Source organism: Balaenoptera borealis (genome assembly GCF_965194805.1).
Source record: "Balaenoptera borealis genome assembly, chromosome: 2".
Classification (NCBI taxonomy): Eukaryota; Metazoa; Chordata; class Mammalia; order Artiodactyla; family Balaenopteridae; genus Balaenoptera; species Balaenoptera borealis.
The window spans coordinates 112298153-112318122 of NC_138867.1; the positions used below are offsets into that span (position 1 = coordinate 112298153).

At 39.7% G+C, this 19970-nt stretch overlaps 1 protein-coding gene across 5 annotated transcripts in view; it reads right to left on the reverse strand.

The window, feature by feature from the left end:
* AFF4 (ALF transcription elongation factor 4) overlaps positions 1-18654 on the reverse strand; it is a 98010-nt gene extending 79356 nt beyond the window's left edge. Inside the window, exon 1 of one of the 5 annotated variants that reach the window (XM_082378899.1) lies at positions 16286-18654. The gene's annotated coding sequence lies outside the window, so the exon portion shown is untranslated. The remainder of the gene's footprint in view (positions 1-16285) is intronic. The other 4 variants (XM_082378901.1, XM_082378898.1, XM_082378903.1 and 1 more) reach the window with 4 other exon arrangements.
* Between the last annotated feature and the right edge of the window lie 1316 nt (positions 18655-19970).

Below are 19970 nucleotides of genomic sequence, written 5' to 3' on the forward strand. Positions count from 1 at the left end.
AATCTACAAGGAAAACACAGCTATCATATTTAATGGTGAGAGACTGAATACTTTTCCCCTAAGATCAAGAACAAGACAAGGATGTCCTTTCACCACTTCTATTCAATACTGTATGGAGGTTCTAGTCAGTCAATTAGGCAAGAAATAGAAATAAAAGGCATCTGAGCTGGAAAGGAAAAGTAAAATGATGATGTTGTACATAGAAAACCATGAAGAATCCACTGAAAATCTGTTAGAGCTAATAAACGAGTTCAACAAGGTTGCAGGATACAAGATCGATACACAAAAAAGGATTGTATTTCTGTACAGTAGCAATAAACAAACCAAAAATGAAATTAAGAAAACAATTCCATTTACAATATCTTCAAAAGGAATAAAATACTTAAGAAAAAAATTTAACAGAAGAACAGCAAAACTTACACTCTGAAAACTACAAAACATTACTGAAAGAAATTAAAGACCTAAATAAATGGAAACAATCCTATTCATGGAATGGAAAATTTATTAAGATGAAAATACTCCCTTAATTGATCTACAGTTTCTACAGAATCCCTAACAATATCCCAGCTGACTTCTTCACAGAAATTGACAAGTTGATACTACAATTCACATGGAAATTCAAAGGACCCAGAAAAGTCAAAACAACCTTGCAAAAGAACAAAGCTGAAAGACACACACTTCCCAATTTCAAAATTTACTACAAACCTATAGATCAAGAAAAGAGAACTGGGAGTCCGGAAATATACCTCACTTTTTTTTTTTTTTCTGGCCACATCACACCTCATGCGGCATTGTAGTTCCCTGACCAGGGGTCGAACCCACACCCCCTGCAGTGGAAGCAGAGTCTTAACCACTAGACCACCAGGGAAGTCCCTATACCTCACATTTGTAACAGATTTTCCACAAGAATACCAAGACAAACAACTCAGTCAAAAAATGGGAAAAGGATTTGAATAAGTTTTTCTCCAAGGAAAATATACAAATGGCCGATAAACACATGAAAAGATGCTCAACATCATTAGTCATTAGGGAAATGCAAATCAAAACTAAGAGATACAACATCACACCCATCAGGATGGCTATTATCAACAAATTAAAATTTAAAAAAACAAACAAAAAACAAGTGTTGCCAAGAATATGGAGAAATTAGAACCCTTGTGCAGTGCTGGTAAAAATGTAAAATGGGGGCTTCCCTGGTGGTGCAGTGGTTGAGAATCTGCCTGCTAATGCAGGGGACACGGGTTCGAGCCCTGGTCTGGGAAGATCCCACATGCCGCAGAGCAACTAGGCCCGTGAGCCACAACTACTGAGCCTGCGCGTCTGGAGCCTGTGCTCTGCAACAAGAGAGGCCACGATAGTGAGAGGCCCGCGCACCGCGATGAAGAGTGGCCCCCACTTGCCGCAACTAGAGAAAGCCCTCGCACAGAAACGAAGACCCAACACAGCCAAAAAATAAATAAAAATAAATAAATATTTAAAAAAAAAAAAAATGTAAAATGGTGCAGCTGCTGTGGAAAACAGTTTGATGGTCACTCTAAGAGTATAACATAGAATTACCATATGACCCAGCTATTATACTCTTATGTATATATGACCAATGAAAGCAGGAACTCAAACAGGTAGTTGTACACACCATGTTCACAGCACCATTATCCACAACAGTCAAGAGGTGGAAGCAACTCAAGTGTTCACCAACAGATGAATGGACAAACAAAATGTGGTATACACATAAAAGAAATATAATTCAGCCTTTAAAAGGAATGAAATTCTGACACATGCTACCATGGATGAAGCAGTCACTTACAAGAGGTATGCAGAAAAGGCAAATTGACAGAGATAGAAAGTAGAATGGTGGTTGCAAGGGTCTGGGCATAAGAGGGAATAGGGAATTATCGTTTAATGGGTATGGAACTTCTGTTTAGGATGATGAAAAAGTTCCGGAAATAGACAATGGTGATGGTGGCACAACACTGTGAATGTAAATAATGCCACTGAACTGTATATTTAAAATGACTGAAATGATAAATTTTGTTATGCATATATTACAATAAAAAAAATTACAGTACTCACAGTTCAAAAAAAAGTGTGCATTCCCAATGAACCAGAAATTCATCTCCTATAATCCTTTTAATAAAAACATGTATTAGTTTTACAACCTTTTAAAATTTAAAACTTCAAAAATAGTTTAAAGAGTAAAATGTGACCTTTAACTTGCCCCTTTCAAGTGTTCAGAACCTGTTACAATGGTTTTTTTTCAGTTAGTATCTTAGAACTATCCTACTGAAAAATGAAGCCATTCAGCTACCAGATTATTAAATGATCTACACTCCAAAAGTCAAAATGAGACTTAAGCTAAGATTTCAATTATTTTAGAATCCAGTTTATTACAACTGCTATTAAACTGTAACTTTAAAATACACTATCTTAAAGCAAAAAGCCTTATAGGTAGAGAAATCCCTCTTGGCCTCATTTGGCAGGATTTCTCTACCCATGAGAGTCTGAAGAGGTCAGTTCCTACAAGGTAGGCAAACAGAGGTTGTACACCTCTGAGATCAAAGCCAACAATAACAAAACATCAGGTCCCAAAATGGTACTTTGCATAAAAGGACCTTTCACCCAAAGTTAGTCATGAGATTTCTATAGCCTTCAGGTTTAAAATAACATAGTAAAGGGATTTCCCTGGCAGTCCAGCGGTTAGGGCTCTGTGCTTCCAGTGGCGGGGGGGGGGGGGGGGGGGGGGCGGGGGGGGGGGTGTTGTGTGATCCCGGTTGGGGAACTAAGATCCCACGTGCTGTGTTGCGTGACCAAGAAAAAAAAAGGTAGTAAAAAACATGAAAGCAAAGATAATTCCCTACCGTTTTTGCTTTCTTCATATCTTTATACATTATCTAATTTCTCATAATCATGTTTCATGAATCACTTTCAACTAGGCCCTCAAAGTTTCCCAGAAATTTACTATCCTTCTCTGACGAATGCTCTTTCCTATTCCTCACAAGTATTTTCATGGAGTTCTATGACTCTTCCTCCTAGCTTCCATTCCACAAACGACCTTATCTTACTGGACAAAGATTACAAAGATTAAAGACCAGAGAGAAATCAACTATCAACTTTCAAACTATTAACATTGCATCCATTCTCTTCTTTCCTCTGGCTAAAAAAGAAAAAGTATCTCTCTATCAAAGAACAATTATGCCCATTTTGCTATCTTCTCCTAGACCTCTATCAGTTACTGCCTTCTCTCCAGCAACTTTAACTTTTTTCTCTTTAATGAATCCCTCCCATCATCATTCAAACATATTCTTCTTTAAAAAAAAAAAAAGTCTTCCCTGATCCCATAGATCTCTCCAGCTATCACTCTATCTCTCCTCTATTCTCCTTCACAGCCAAAAGGACTCTTGGTGATTCCCCACTTTCTCTGCAACCATTTGTTTGATAAAGTGACCCAAAAAGGTGTAAGGAGCAATATAGTAAACACTTGTGTTACCCATGAACTGCCTTGGGAAATAAAGCATTGCCAATATAGTGGAAGGCTACTGTGTACCCCTCCTGGATCACATCTCCTGTGCTCCCTTCCCCTACAAGAGATAGCCACTATTCTGATTTTGGTGTTAATCATTCTCACAAATTTCTTTATACTTTTACTATATATGTATGTATCCCTAAATAAGACATTGAATTGTTCTGCATATTTTTCAACCTTTAAAAAGGGTACACTTTAAAGACTGTGAGCCTTTTAAATTCTCAGCATTATGTTGAGGTTAATCCATCATGATACATGTTGCTGTAGTTCATTTATTTTCACTACTGTGTATCCACACAATTTACTTATCCACTCTCCAGATGATGGATATTTAGGTAGTTTCCCCTTTCTCTGCCATTACAAACAATGCTGTAATGATTTTTTTAAATAAATAAATTTATTTATTTATTTAATTTATTTATGGCTGCATTGGGTCTTTGTTGCTGTGCGCGGGCTTTCTCTAGTTGTGGAGAGCGGGGGCTACTCCTCGTTGCAGTGCACGGGCTTCTCATTATGGTGGCTTCTCTTGTTGCAGAGCATGGGCTCTAGGCATGTGGGCTTCAGTAGTTGTGGCACATGGGCTCAGTAGTTGTGGCTTCTGGGCTCTAGAGCGCAGACTCAGTAGTTGTGGTGCACGGGCTTAGCTGCTCCGCAGCATGTGGGATCTTCCCCGACCAGGGCTCGAACCCGTGTCCCCTGCATTGGCAGGCGGATTCTTAACCACTACGCCACCAGGGAAGTCCCTGTAATGATCATTTTCATACACTTCTCTTTGTACCAGTGAGTGAGAGTTTTCCTGGAAGAGACACCTACAAGCGGAATTGCTAGGTTGCAGGGAATGAGCATCTTCAATTTTAATTGATATACACAAACTGCTTTCCAAAATATATCCAATCACTATTCCACATTGTTTCCAACCTTCCAACATTGTTTCCAACCTTCCAACATTGTTTCCAACTTCCCACACTCCACTCCTTTGCCAAGATCACACTGATTTGCAAGTTGCTAAATTCAACAGACACTATCATTTTAGTTGACCTACTGTTCAACATATTTAGCCACTAATGGCTCCTTAATATACTTTTGGCTTCTATAACCCCAGCCCTCCCAGTTTTCCTAGCACCTCTGGCTTCTCCCATTCTATCTACCAGACTTCTTAAAAACTGGTGCTCCTCTGGACTCAGCTGTTGGTCTTATTCAGACTCCGATTAAGTCTTTATTCAGACTCTGATTAAGTCTACATTCTTCCCCTACATTCTCATGGCTTAACATACCATCTATATGTCTATACTACAAATACCAAAATATACTCCACATCAAGCCTGTTTGACGTCCTTTGACTGAGGAATATCAATCTTAATACATCCAAAATTGATTTCTTGATCTCTTTTCCCTACCGCCAACAACTTCTGCTCCAGTGATCCTCATCCTACCAACCACCTGCTCTTGCTGAACCCTCCCTTCAACCTCTCTCCACATCCACTCCATAACCATGGCCTCTAAAATATATTTTGAATTTATCAGTTCATTTCCTTCTCCACTGACACTGTTCAAAACAAGCCGTCATTTTACCTCAGACTTGGACAAATGCTACAGCCTTCAAATTGGGACTCCTAGTTCCCCTCATCTCTCTCTAATCCATATTTCATACAGCAGCTAAAGTATCTTTTTTAAAAAAATTTTTATTTATTTATTTATTTATTTTTGGCTGCGTTGGGTCTTCGTTGCTGCGCGTGGGCTTTCTCTAGTTGTGGCAAGCGGGGGCTACTCTTCGTTGTGGTGCGCAGGCTTCTCACTGCGGTGGCTTCTCTGGTTGCAGAGCACGGGCTCTAGGCGCATGGGCTTCAGTAGTTGTGGCGCACGGGCTTAGTTGCTCCGCGGCATGTGGGATCTTCCTGGATCAGGGCTCGAACCCGTGTCCCCTGCATTGGCAGGCGGATTCTTAACCACTACACCACCAGGGAAGCCCTAAAGTGATTTTTTTTTTTAAGTGATCTTTTTAAAACACAAACCAGATCATTTCACTCAACCCCTGCTTTAAAAATTTTAGTAAGCTTTCCACTTGCCTTAGGATAAACTTTAAGGTACTTAACATGGCCTACAAAGCCAGGATTTGACTTTCTACTGATGTGACTCCTGCCTATCTCATCAGATTCATTTTATATCTCACTGCCCTCCCCTCCCAGCTCCCACCAAGGGCCTTTTTTAGGCTTCTTGAACTGTGGCGCTCTTTCCAGCTTAAGAAAATTCATGTAGACAATTCCTGTTTCCTTCAGAGTACCTGATCACAATTAAGTATATACTTATTTTGATGTTCATTAATATTTCCTCTCCCACTAGACAATAATCAGGGAATGTGCTTGTTTTTCAGCATTGCATACCTAGAACATAACCTAGTAGACAATCACTTAAGTAAACTAATGAACTTCACAACTTGGTTAGAAAGTAGAGGGTCTCTCATTTACTAGGGGTTATCTCATTTACTATCTCATTTCCTGCATTCAATATATTATCAACCCAATAAAGCATTAATATGGATACTAAATGAATTCGGTTGTTTTTAAAGCAATTTCTCTAAAAGAGTTTATCTAAAAGAAAAAAAACAACATATGTACAAGAAAAAAAAAACACTTGTACAGAAATGATCAATTTCTATTTTTACTTAAAACCTACACTCTCAAATGTTCACCAAATACAAGTGCTAGACTGTAAAATCTCATAATCATACTTGGCAAACTGAGATGGTATAAAAACTGAGTGTTTCAGTAACAACACCCAGAAAGAAATGATCTGTTCAAAAGAGTACTGCAAGACTGCTTTCATTTATAGTACCTGAGGAAGCCAAGAGAAAATAACACACGTCAAAAAGGCAAAATAAAGGCAATTTTATTACTTAAAAATGCATATAGCAAATTAAACAAAAGTTAAAAAGCATTACTCAGCAAAGGTTCTTTAGAGTTTACACTAAAAAGGAATTATTTCTGATTAATTTCATCTTCATCTGCATATGTGGAAGACAAGTGATAATAAAGTATCTGGGTTTCCTAAAATATATTTAGTGTCTTAGAATATTACAAAAAAGGTTAAGAGAGAAAACGCTAACGTACTGAATGAAGAAGGCATATACTCAAGGCTTGTGAACTTAAATCAGCCCCTATCCTAATTACCCTAACTTCTTATTAATAAGGTCCTATTAAAATGTAAATAAGAATATTGCTTTAAAAGGTAGTTAAGGTCATTTAAGGCTATTGCTCTTTAATCACGGAATACAAATTTATATATTAAATGAGTTATTATGGCAGAGAGAATATTTACTTTGAAAAATAAATTTATAAAGTGATAAGAGTAAACCTATTGTCAAAATATTTTCTACTTCAGACTTGTAACATATTTAAACAGAACTCAGAAGGAATTCTGAAGGCTTTATAACTCTGATTTTAAAATCTGTCTCTTCAATATAGACCAATATTATATATACGGTACAACGTTAATACTGTAGTTAACCAGGGCATATGTTGTGTCACACACTGCACTAAGGCTAAGGATATAAAAATAAAAATTACCCATCATCTCCAAGATTTGGTTGCAGCTAGACCAACTACAGAAAGGTGGCAGGAGGATAGGAGGAGGGAAGGGAAGGAAGAAGAGGAAGGGAGGGAAGTTAGTTCTGAGCAGAAAGAATACCATGTGGAACAGCCCTGAAGAGAGAACATAGCATACACCCAGAGGGAATAGAGATAGATCAAGAGTAGTTGGAAAATAGGGTTGGGGAAGTACAAAATGAAAGGTAAGGCTGGAGAAATACATGGGATCAGACTAGACCTGTGGGTTTGTTTCTGAAATCTGAAAGACATAAGGATACCTTTTCAGAGAAAATTAATATCTCCCAGATCTTGAGTGATGACTTCTTAAAAATTATAATATTAAGAATCTGGTATGGATATAAAATTAGGTATGAACTCATTATGTTATATAGCTCTTATGTAACCATAACACTAAAACAACTTTAAAAATTAAATACAAAACAAAAATTTAAATAACACTAATGTGGGACTTCCCTGGCGGTCCAGTGGTTGAGACTCCATGCTTCCACTGCACGGGGCACGGGTTCGATCCCTGGTCAGGGAACTAGGATCCTGCATTCCACGCAGTGCAGCCAAAAAAAATAAATAAAAAAAAAAAATGCTAATGTAACAGATTATGTTGTTTTACATAAACTATACCAATGATGTATTAATCCTGGAAATATGTAGTCTTAGGTCTAGTTTTATACACACACACACACACACTTTTTTTTTTTTTCAGCTGTGCCACATGGCTTGTGGGATCTTAGTTCATCGACAAGGGATTGAACTCGGGCCCTTGTCAGTGAGAGCGCAGAGTCCTAACCACTGGACCACCAGGGAATTCTCATAGTTCTATATTTTTAAACCACTTCTGTAATTTGACTTCAATAACACTAGTGCATAAAATGCTTATAAATATGTAAAACTAAACAGATTTAATAACTGCAAGTGTTTATTTGCTAATTTAGGGAAATACAACCTTATATATACTACCATACCAGCTAGCGGTCCTTAAATGTCAGTTTTAAAGAGGCCCACTTGTTAATTCTGGCAATCTTTCTTGTTCATTTGTGGTTCAGTACCTTAATGAAAACTACATTAAATGTGTATCTAGTATAATCACTGCTGAAGTTTGGAATAAAACACTCACACTGCAAACAAACTGTTTCACGTTGATTAATTACAAGATGGGATCTACCAGATACATCTCACAGTGAAAATATGATACTAACTACTAAGCCGGGGTTTGGCCTGCCTATACTAACATATACCATGACACGATCCAATTTAACTCACCATCTTTCCCTGTCTGAGCATCATCAGTACAATGCTTTATAACTTGGCACAAACACAATAATAAACAAAATCTAAACACAGCAACAAACTCCCAAGGGATTACTTGGCTATAAAGCAGTCCTTTAGAAGTTACATAAAACTCATTAATGTACAAGAATGCCCAGTTAGAAAAATACTACAGAAAATACAACATTACTAAGGAGTTCTAAGAGAAATGAATTCACAGTTTAGAGGGAAAAAAAAATCACTTTGGTACAGGATGAAGTAGATTATAAGGAAACAAATGAGATAACTGTTGCAGTAACCCAAGTAAGAAATGAAAGCCTGGATTAAGGCAGTAATAGTAGGAGTGTTGATAATGTAGATAAAGGGTTTGGATTCAAAGATGTTAAGGAGGTAGAATCTTGGGGCCAGACAGATGTGAGATGTAAAATGGAGGAATCAAGGACAACTTGCAGGTTTCTAGAAAAAACAATGATAGTGATACATCCTCCAAGGCAAGGAAAATAGCAGAATTTAGGGGTGAGGGGATTGAGAAGTAGTAGAATAGTTAATTTGAACATGATCAACACTTATAGGGACTATCTGATCAGCTTCTAGGTTCACCTCACTCACCCCCAGCTTTTCTCAAAATTCTCTCCCCCATTCACATAGTTGTACTAAGAGCAACCATGTTACAATGTAACCTATAGTGTGATCCTACCTCCAGGGTACAGTTGACAGATAAAGTCTGAATCCTTAACTAAAGCTAGGCCAATATGCAGACCCCACCTGTTTTATTTATATCTCTATATGTATATGTAAATGGGTATCTACACACACACATATGTATATACACATATATGTATACCCACATTTATACATACATACACACAGATATATATATATACATATACATATATACACACACACACACACACACATACAATCAAACAAAAAATCCCCTAACAACCACCACAGTAAATAGGACCTTGTAACTAACTGCTCAACCCTAAGGCAATCCTCAGACTCAAATATCCACTAAGGGCCATTTGATCTGCTAAGACAAAAGTTGACAAACTTTTTTAAAGCCACACAGTAAATATTTTAGGCTTCACAGGCCATAAAGTTAGGACTACTCAACTCTGCCACTGTATCAGCAAAAGCACCTACATACAATACATAAACAAATGGGTGTGTTTTCTGTGCTCCAATAAAACTTTATTCATGGACACTGAATTGTGAGCTTCCTATAATTCTCACATACCACAAAATATTCTTTTGACTTTTTCCCACCATTTAAAAAAAATGTAAAAACCATTCTTAGCTCTCAGGCCATACAAAAGCAGGCAGCATTGGGCCTACTAACCGTAGTGTGTCAACCCTTGTGCTAAGGCAACACAGAACTGCCCTCTATTTCAAATGTCCTCTAAGTGTCAGAAAAGCAAAATCTTTCTAGCGGACAGAATTGAAAATCTTCATTTGGCTGCCAAAGAACTCACTCCATTTGCAAGGAAGTAAGTTCAACAAATGAAGGCCCATGCAATTTGCCAGTTCTATCATTTACCTTCTACTGTACCTGTCCAGCAAGATATGGTGTTAAGTTTCGGAACAATGATACCTTCCTCTCCCCTCGCCTCATGAGAGTTCAGCTATTTTTTTTTTCTACCACTGTGTATCAGTTATGCTGGGGATGGTTAAATTCAGTATTTAGTCCACAATTTTCAAACATGTGACAAAGTATATCTAGGCCTGATTAACAAAGAGTATCACCTTTAGAATCTGGACTCAGAGAACAATGACCTCTGGATGTGGTAAGTAGATATGAATTTGGGTTGTTTCCACAGAAGAGATGAGAGTGTTTGCTGGTATATAGAGATAGTGAGATTATGTTAAAGAAAATATTTAATATATATAAGAAAAGTAGGACTCTTTGTGTGTGTGCTAAATAGCCATGGAATGAATGAACTGGACAACTATGTTTTAGAGTGTCCTTTACTCCTCTTCTCTCTGGGATGTAGCCCACTAGCCACAGCTGTGGTCCAGAGCTGGACATATAACCTAACAAGTCCCTTTCCTGAGATTTGAGACTGAGAATCAGGTCAGTCTCTCTGATGGCAGAAGCTAGAAGATTTAAAACTCAAAAGATATTAGTAAGTGTTAAAAACTGACCTGCAGCAAGAAAGAACTAACTGAACACACAAAGAGTATCTTGTGTGGAAAAAAAAAAAAAGAGTATCTTGTGAGACATAAAGAGATACTCCTGACCACATATGGAGCCCCTGGATCTAGCTGTTCCTGAGTTCTAGCTGTCCTCCTATGGCTTGATTGCCTTTCTGAGAATTCATGGATACCCGTATGTTTCCAAAAAATTCTTCTTTTTGCTTCAGTTAGGTATGTGTCGCTCTCCTAACTAAAACAAAGTACCTATTGGACAATCTAAACAGGGATATTCAGTTGGATCAAAGAGTTCTGGTGAGTTTAAAACACTTAAAGATGGTAGCTACAACAATAAAAATGGAAAAAATCACCAGGAAAAGTGAAAAGAGAAGGTCAAGGTGGAAATTCATAAATATCAATATGATTAGCAGAGAATTAAGAGTCTGCAAAGAATCAGCTAGTAGTAAGAAAGGCAGGAAAGGGACAGAGTCATAAAAGTCAAGGAAAAAAAAAGCAGTATCAAGGAGACAATGGTTAACAATGTCAAGTATAGAAAGAGGTAAAGGAGTAAGCAATGATTATACAATTTGTCAATGTAGAAGTCACAGGTGGCCCTGATAAGAGCAATTTCACTGGCATGCTAGGATGAGAAGCCAGTCTGAGGGTTTAAGAATACATAGGAAGTACACAACTCTACCTATTAAGTATTCTTCCCATTGAAAAAAAAAAAAAAAATCCAAGCCTGAATCGGAGCAAGCTTCTAGATGTAATTACCAATTTACAGGAAAAACAGTGGACAGAAGAACATATTACATGAAACCACAGGGATGCAATCAGCAAAATCCAGACTGTGAGAAATCTCATAGGGCAAAGGCTTGGTTTCTTTAACAAACCAATTGTATAGGAACAAGAACAAAAAGACAGAAAGAAAAGAGGGTTGAGACACACATCAACACAATATAATGTATGAACCTTATTTGGATCCTAATTCAGACAAACTGTTAAAACAAAACAAAAACTGTAATTGGGGAAATTTCAACACCGAGTAGAATATGTGATGATATTAAGGAATTACTGTTAATTTTTTTAGTAAAATCTTAAATTGGATTATTGTTTTATTTCTTAGAGATATACAATAAAATAGTATAACACAGTCTTTATTCTACTAGTGAGTCTTCATTGATTGTCCTCAAAGTCATCCAGCCTGCTATAGTCCCATAGTTAGCTGCATAACAAATATTAAGAGAGATACAAAGCGATACAGGGATTCAAAGGAGATAAGTCACTACTGGGGTAGGGAATCAAGCAAAACTTAAGGCAATGGTATTTGCATTGTGCCTTAAAAGATGATGAAATGTTAAGAGATAGGGAACAAGACTGGAAAAGTGATATTCCAGATAGAAGAAATGATAGCAATTGGAAAGAGGTGGGAAGGCCTATCTATGAAGAGTATTGACTCTATTCACCTTTCCATTAAACTGTCCCTACCCTAGTGATGACAAGAAAAGGAAAAGTCAAAGTGAAATGTCAACCCACTAGGCAGCTCCAAGCTGACAAAATCATGGGAGACCCATTCAGGCCCAAAGCAGACCGAGGAAGCCCAGTCCCAGGACAGATCACGACAGTATCTGGGTAGCCAAACCATACTGGCTTTCCAGAGCAATCCATTCATGTCAATCTCTGGGTGGGGGGCGTTACTGCAAGTAGGGGTGCTCTCCTTAAACCAAAGGGAAAAGTAGCAAGGTAACAGGTCAGGTTAGCTTTAAGCAATTTTTAGTCACTGACTACACCTTATTTCACAATTAACTGAGACTGGCAAACACCCTCCCAGAAATCAATATAATTGTTCCAACTTTTCAGAGGAAATAAAAAAGGAAATAGGAAAACCATAATGAAGACTGGGGGTTCAAAAGCTGGAAATCCTTTACATTATACAGGACAGTTTTTATAGTAACTTATCCGTAGAATAGAGCTGGAAATCCTTTACATTATACAGGAAAGTTTTTATAGTAAGTTATCTGTAGAATAGAGCTGAAATAAAAAATAAAATCTACCATATGACCCAGCAATCCCACTCTTGGGCATATATCCGGACAAAACTATAATTCAAAAAGATACATGCGGGGGCTTCCCTGGTGGCGCAGTGGTTGAGAATCTGCCTGCCAATGCAGGGGACACGGGTTCGAGCCCTGGTCTGGGAAGATCCCACATGCCGCGGAGCAACTGGGCCCGTGAGCCACAATTACTGAGCCTGCGCGTCTGGAGCCTGTGCTCTGCAACAAGAGAGGCCGTGATAATGAGAGGCCCGCACACCGCAATGAAGAGTGGCCCCCCAACTTGCCGCAACTAGAGAAAGCCCTCACACAGAAACGAAGACCAAACACAGCCATAAATAAATAAATAAATAAATAAGTTTAAAAAAAAAAAAAAAAAAAGATACATGCACCCCCTATGTTCATAGCAGCACTATTCACAATAGCCAAGACATGGAAACAATCTAAACGTCCACTGACAGATGAATGGATAAAGAAGATGTGGTACATATATACAATGGAATACTACTCAGCCATAAAAAAGAACAAAATAATGCCGTTTGCAGCAACATGGATGCAACTAGAGATTATCATTCTAAGTAAAGTAAGTCAGAAGGAGAAAGGCAAATACCATATGATATCACTTATATATGGAATCTAAAATATGGCACAAATGAACCTATCTACAAAACAGAAACAGACTCAAAAGACATAGAGAACAGACATGGGTGCAGGGGATGGACTGGGAGTTTGGGGTTAGTAGATGCAAACTATTACATACAGAATGGATAAACAACAAGGTCCCACTGCATAGCACAGGGAACTATATTCAATATCCTGGGATAAACCATAATGGAAAAGAATATAAAAAAGAATGCATATATGTATATAACTGAGTCGCTTTGTTATACAGCAGAAATTAACACAACACTGTAAATCCACTATCCTTCAATAAAAAATAAATTTAAAAAATAGTAAAATAAAATCAAATCTAAGTTATCCATTTTTATAATACACACTGCACTTCTGGGTCACTGTCCAGGTGTGCCTTCAATATTTAAGACTACCTCTTTGGGGACTTCCCTGGTGGCGCAGTGGTTAAGAATCTGCCTGCCAATGCAGGGGACACGGGTTCGAGCCCTGGCCCAGGACTATCCCACATGCCGTGAAGCAACTAAGCCCATGCGCCACAACTACTGAGCCTGCGCTCTAGAGCCCGCGAGCCACAGCTACTGAGCCCGCGTGCCACAACTACTGAAACCTGCGCGCCTAGAGCTGCAAGAGAAGCCACGGCAATGAGAAGCCTGGTACCACAACAAAGGGTAGCCCCCGCTAGCAGCAACTAGAGAAAGCCCGCACACAGCAACGAAGACCCAACACAGACATACATAAGTAAATAAATAAATAAATAAATAAATAAATTTATATTAAAAAAAAGACTACCTCTTTGATTTTTATGAAAAATACTATGAAGAGAAGGCCTCATACATTTTGGACTCCATTCTAAACCAGTAGATGGCCACAAAAGAAGAAATACCTGTTTTCTTTGTTCCTCTCAGGTACACATAAAACCATGACATTTACCTTAACTCTTAAAAAAATGTAAGATACATAATTTTAGAAGGCTTCACCTTCTGTCATCTTCTGTAGCTGATAGCTACTTTTTCCCCTACAAATAAATACTGATCACTTGCTCGTACAGCTTTTTTTTTTTAAGAGTACCCTTTTGTGAAATCTTGGGTTGGATATCACATTCAAATTCAACCTAGTAATTGTATAAAATATTGGGGAGGACACAAAGAGGTATAAATATAGTTCTTGCTCTAAAGACATGACAGATCTATAAAAAAATTACAATACAAAGCAGAATGCATCAACTGTCACAAAGGGGGTACAGTATCTCAAGAGCACAGAGAAGGGAATGTACATCATCTGACAAGCAGAAACTGAATCTGAATGAAAATATGCTATCTTTAAGAATGCTTAATTACACAGCTTCAAAGCACTGTAGAATCACCTTTACACCTCAAAACTGTAGACCATTTTCCAATAATCACAGCTAAGCTCTTTTTTTTTAAATCAAACAGTAAAAGTTTGGTCACTCACAAACATCCTATCTTGCCTCCACTTGACACAGAATTTTATTGAAAGCAAAATCTGCCTACTGTTCCTGTAGAGCTAACAAAAACCAAAGCCATCAGCCTGCAAGCCACCACAAACTGAATGAAAATGCTGGTGTTAAAAAAAAAAATTTTCTTTTTATTGCCTCAGGTAAGTTAACGCTAAAAGATAATTTAAAATAACTTCTTAAGATTTTTTTTTTTAATGTTTGGAGACTGAAGGAGGCATTGATGAATAAGTAAAATAAACCTGAGCAATTTAAAGAAGCCAGCTTTGTTAAAAACCAGATGGCCACTTGCCAACACTTCTTCATGCACGTAAAACCAAAGATGATTCTAGGCAAGATTCACAGGCCACAGAGGCTCTTTATTAAATGTCAAATTAAGAAAGTTCTCATATTTCAATTTTGATAAGTTAAAGGACAGTTAAATAAAAGGAGCACTTTACAAAGCTTTGCAGAATCAATATGGAAACAAAGCTTTGCGCTTTTAACATTTGAACCCTCAAAAACAAGACATTTTAAACGTCACATTTACAAACATCCTATTCACAAGGAACTATAGCCTAGATTCTGTAAGGAAAAACAGTGGTAACTGGAAAAGGGACTGGCCTTAGTTTAAAATCTCCAACAGGCCAGCAGAAAAGAAATCGCACAATTCTTAATTGCAAGTGACTATGAGAACCCTAAATCGAACTCTTCGTCTTAGTTTAACTCCGTACAAAAGCATTTCAGATTTGTATCTTTGTACAAATTTGCACCTACAAATGATACCGTTTGTGAAAGAAAAGGCAATAAGGATACTCCTCAAACTCCTATATCCCATGATCCATCCTCAAAGAGTGGAAGGAACAGCAAAGTGGAAGGAACAAAGCACTGACGTCAATTACGAGATTAACCCCGGGCACAGGCAGCTGGAGGAAAGGCCTACACATCAATATCCAAATGCAAGCTATCGGGGTAACTAGCTAACCGATTCAGAAGTTATGGGGGGGTATTCAAGTATTACACCCCCACATTCCCATTTTTAGTCAGCCCCCTTCGCCAGTCGAAGGCGGAAATTTTTTTTCCTTTTTTTTTTTTTGCGGGGGGGGCGGGGAGGAGGAGGAGGAGGGGGGAGGTGGAGGGGGGGAGGTGGAGGGGGGGAGGAGGAGGAGGTGGAGGGGGGGAGGAGGAGGAGGAGGAGGTGGAGGAGGTGGAGGAGGACGTACGCAGGATCGCGAGAAGGAAAGCGAGAACTAGTTGGGTAATGATAGCCAGAACCTAGGCCTATTTTCTCTTTAACTAGAAATAACTTGAAATTGAGAAGGGTATTAAAAAGTAACAGATCAGTCGATGGAATTTCTGAGGGAAAGAATGGATTAATGGACGAAAGGGGAAAGGAGAAACAGTGAAAAGATTGATTTCTGGGAATTTTTGTTAGGACTGGGTTAGCCTTTTTAATTAATTTATATTTTTGAGGGTCGGGGGTGGAACGCGAAGACGAGGGAAGCCGGATCGAGCAGCCCTAGCCCGGAGGGTCTCTCCGAGCCCCCAAACGGACCCTGTCCTCCCCTCCCCCCAGCCCCTCCCCGCGGCCGGGCCCGGCCCTCAGCCCGTCTGCTCTTCTCACCTCCAGTCCCGGCTCCGCTAGGCCCGAACCATTTCCCGGCTGCGGCAGAGGCGGCGCCGGGCCTGCACCTTCACCGGACGCGCATTCGAACCCGCTCGGGGGGCGGCGACAGACTGCCAAGGGCGAGGAGCTCCGGGCGGCGGCGGGGGTTCGGCAGGTCTCGAAAAGCGCAGGCGGCGGCGGTGGCGACGCACCTCACACAGCACAGGCGGAGGTTCCGCCCCGCTCCATGACTGTCGAGCTCAGATCGGGACGGCTGGCTGAGGAGGCAGGGGCGGGCTGACGAGGACCTGGCACCGGGATCCCCCGCCCCATCCGCTGGCGGCGGCAGCGACGGCGCTCGACTCCCGCACCCAGGACAGTGACTGACGCAGCGGCCGCGCCACCCATGTGACCAGGGCAGGGCGGGGACGAGGCGTCACGTGGCGACGCCGCGCCCCTCCCCGTCAGAAAAGCGGAGAGCTGCGGATCCTACAGCGCCGGGAGGTGACGCTGGAGGTGGTGACGTGCGCGGCGGTCGGGTCCGACGACTACGGGCTGGCCGGGTACTGGCCCAGGTGGCCTAGGTCCGAGCCCCTGAGTCCGGCGGCCGCGTCTGACCGGGCGGGACAGGCTGGATCGGGCCTCCACACTTCGCGCGCGCACACTTCGGCGCGCACACCATCCAGCGCGTAGCCGCTAGCGAGGTTCAGAAGGGCGGGGCCGGGTGGAGCCGGATCTACTGGTTCTGGGGCTCAGGAGGTCAGGCAGTCCGCCCCTCCTGAGGGTGTGGCCGAAGCCCCCAGGCCCGTGGTGCGGAGCTGCTGTCGAAGCCCGGAGCCAGTGTGGCGGCCCTCGACAGGTCCGGCCAGAAAAGGAAGTCTGCTGGGAATTTCTCTGCAGGAGGCCGTCTAGAACCTCGCTTGAACTTCTCAGACGAAGCCAAGCCAGCCCTTTTTCTTGGTCATCTAAACAGCTTCTGCTGTTAATACTTTTTTTCAAGATATCATTCCGAACACTTTTCTTCAGTTCTTAACATCCTGCCGGTCAGGGCAAGCTATAATTTAATTGAGAGTAAAGCCATAGTTATAGATTAGACAGGATTTTCAAAGGGTCTCATAGAACCCAGTACGGTAACTGTCCAGAGAAACTACTTTGGGTTCATTATTTTGGAAAACACTTTATAATTTCCTGCTTCTTATCTGTTTTCTTTCCATGAAGGAGCCTCATGAAGGTGTTTTTTTCACTCTCTACTAATTTTGAAGCAAGCATTTTAAAGATTTTTAAAAATAAAATTCAAGGATTTTGAGGAGCTTTATGATAAACTATAAAGAGTGTGCATATGAAAATGTTTTTATTAGGCTTAAAAGCTGGTAATTCATCAGCAATAGTAGTATAATGTTTTTCTTTTTAAAATTCTGAAGTGACCACATATTCTTTTAAGCTAAACTCTTTATATAGATTTTATCTATCTATATAAATTAGGAAATGATTTCATGCAAAACTCAAAATGAACTGTGACAAAATATAGTGTAAAATAATTGGCAGTCCCATCCCTGCCCTTCAACTACTCCAGTTCCGGAGGCAATCACTTAGCATTTTTTAATGTAGCCTTCCCAAGATATGTTGTAAATATATATTAAAATACACTTATATGTACCTCTTTTTATGCAAAAGATAACGTACTATATACACTGTTAAGTTCCTTCCTTTTTTCACTTAAAATATCCTGGATATCTTTCCATATCACTGTGTAAAGAAGTGTCTCATTCTTCCTAGGAGCAGTGTAATATTCCACTGTATGCAAATATCAATTTATTTTAACTAATCTCCTACAGGTGGACATTTAGGTTGTTGCCAAGCCATTACTAAATTACAAACTAAGCTGCAACTAATAGTCTCATAAAATGGATAATTATACCAATAACTCATTAGACCGCAATCTTTAAATCAAAAGGTATTTTCAGTTTGGATAGAGATTGCCAAATTGTCCTCCATAGATGTAGTGCCAATTTCACGTGTTTTCTTTTGTATTCTGCCTTGGAAGATTTACAAGCCTGTATAGGAAGGGAGTGAAGATGGAGACTGACAACAAGAAAGATCATCATTTTACACAATTAAAGAAGTATTAAAACATTGAATATATGTCATAAACTTTACAAGAAGATTCCTTTACTTATTTTGGTGTAAATGTTACTTGGCTAACCAAAAGATAATATGCTTTTTGTTCCGTAAATTATCACGATAATTTTTCAATATAAATGAGACCTTACGTAAAAACCAAAAGAGGGGACTTCCCTGGTGGCACAGTGGTTAAAAATCCGCCTGCCAGTGCAGAGGACACGGGTTCGATCCCTGGTCTGGGAAAATCCCACATGCGGAGCAAATAAGCCCGTGTGCCACAACTCCTGAGCCTGCGCTCTAGAGCCCACGAGCCACAACTACTAAAGCCCGTGCGCCTAGAGCCTGTGCTCCACGGCTAGAGAAGCCACCGCATTGAGAAGCCCACGCACCGCAACTACTGAGTGCCTGTGCGCATCAACGAAGACCCAACACAGACAAAAAAAAAAAAAACAAACAAAAGGGGGGCTGGGGTGGAAAAAATAGACTTTCCTTTGGAATTATTCTGCAAATCGGAATTTCTTTCCCTTTTAGCAATGAGAGAAAAAATTCCTAATTATATATTTCTCAACTCGTAACATTTTAATACTCTGTCATTTTATTTAATCAGATGCATGCATTTTAACAGTGAATTTTCTGTCTCTAACTTCATGTTCTAGAACAATGTAAGTCAACTGCACGGTTTGGTGTAATATCAGAAAATACCAACCATAGAACTTTAAGAGAAAAAAAATCTCAAAGAAAAATATGACTTTTATTAACAGGCAATATTTGAACAAAGTATTCAGTATATATTGTTACAGCAGCAATTCTCAGTAGAGTTCTGGGGTTTTTTTGTTTGTTTTTAAAATTTTTACTTATTTATTTATTTATTTATTTATGGCTGTGTTGGGTCTTCGTTTCTGTGCGAGGGCTTTCTCCGTTGCAGCAAGTGGGGGCCACTCTTCATCGCGGTGCGCGGGCATCTCACCATCGCGGCCTCTCTTGTTGCGGAGCACAGGCTCCAGACGCGCAGGCTCAGTAATTGTGGCTCACGGTCTTAGTCGCTCCGCGGCATGTGGGGTCTTCCCAGACCAGGGCTCGAACCCGTGCCCCCTGCATTGGCAGGCAGATTCTCAACCACTGCGCCACCAGGGAAGCCCCTGGGGTGTTTTTAAGTCAGATTTTTGTGGAGGTATAATTTACATACAGAGAATATATATATATATATATATATATATATATATATATATATAAAACTGAGTCACTTTGCTGTACACCAGAAACTAACACAACATTGTAAATCCACTATAGTTCAAAAAAAAAATTAAAAAGTAATAAAATTTACATACAGTAAAATTTATCCTTTTCAATGTATGGTTCTATGAGTTCTGACAGATGCATACAGCTATGTGACCACCACCCCAATCAAAATATAGAACATTTCCTTTACCCCCAAACATTCCCTCTTGCTCCTTTGTAATGAATGCCTCACCTCAACCCCAGTTCTTGGCAACCACTGATGTGCTTTCTGTCCCTATACTTTTACCTTTTCCAGAATATCACATGAATAGAATCATACAGTATGTAACCTTTTAAGTCTGCC